General features: G+C 46.5%; 1 protein-coding gene across 1 annotated transcript in view; it reads left to right on the forward strand.

The window, feature by feature from the left end:
* The window catches only part of GRID2 (glutamate ionotropic receptor delta type subunit 2), a 766,470-nt gene that overhangs the window by 926 nt on the left and 764,676 nt on the right, over positions 1-868 (forward strand). The gene's annotated exons all lie outside the window — the stretch shown is intronic.

Raw genomic sequence — 868 nt, forward strand, 5'->3', positions numbered from 1 at the left:
AGCCGCTGCTCTCCCCGGGGTTGGATTTATAAACATGTCTGCCGGTGCCTGTCGTGGGGATCCGTAGCGGGTTTCCGTGAAAGGGGAAGTGCGAAGAGCGTTTGGAAAGCCCGGCCGTCAAGAGCTTTCCTGCAGGACACCGATATTTGGGCACCGATGCGCCAGCCCTTCGTGTAGCCCCCCCACCCCGGAGCCCACGGGCTACCGCTTCCCTTAGGTACCGCAACTTTATAGGGGTCAGTCCTTATAGCTGCGTGCGACTGGAGCATCAAATACTGCACAGGGGAGGCAGCGCTTTATGCCCTCCTTTTAAAGGGAGAATGACTTTTTTTTTTTAATTCTTCCCGGTTGTAGGCTGTTAAAGCGACACTAGGAGACGGTTACGTCTTACGATTGTTTTCTTAGGAGCTTGTAACAAGCCGATCAAATCTTAGGAGTTGGGGGGAAATTTTGACTGTGTAGCCGATGAGGAGTTTCTTTGCAATCCCCCGTCTCCCATCCTCCTGGCTAACGGAGCGTTGCTGGGCGAGCTGTATGCCTTTGCACTAGCATCAAGGGAGACGATAGCTTTTCTCTCTTCACGTTAATGACAATTTTGTTTGTTTCACTTGTCTATATATGATGAATGCAACCCATCTTACCACTGATGTTTTCTATAATGCTGTTAGTGATTAGATGCATCAACGCAGTAAATCCTCATTGAAAGCAAAAAAAAAAATAGCCAAGTAGTTGCTTCTCACACGATTAATTTGTCTTGAGAGACAATTAGTACAGTTGACAAGGGGATTACCTCTTTTTATAGACTGGTTTATGTTGCCATGAAAATGGCAAACTGGTAATTGTTACACAGAGCTTTAAATATATTTGA

Source organism: Aptenodytes forsteri, unplaced genomic scaffold (genome assembly GCF_000699145.1).
Source record: "Aptenodytes forsteri isolate BGI_AS27 unplaced genomic scaffold, ASM69914v1 Scaffold93, whole genome shotgun sequence".
NCBI classification, from domain to species: Eukaryota; Metazoa; Chordata; class Aves; order Sphenisciformes; family Spheniscidae; genus Aptenodytes; species Aptenodytes forsteri.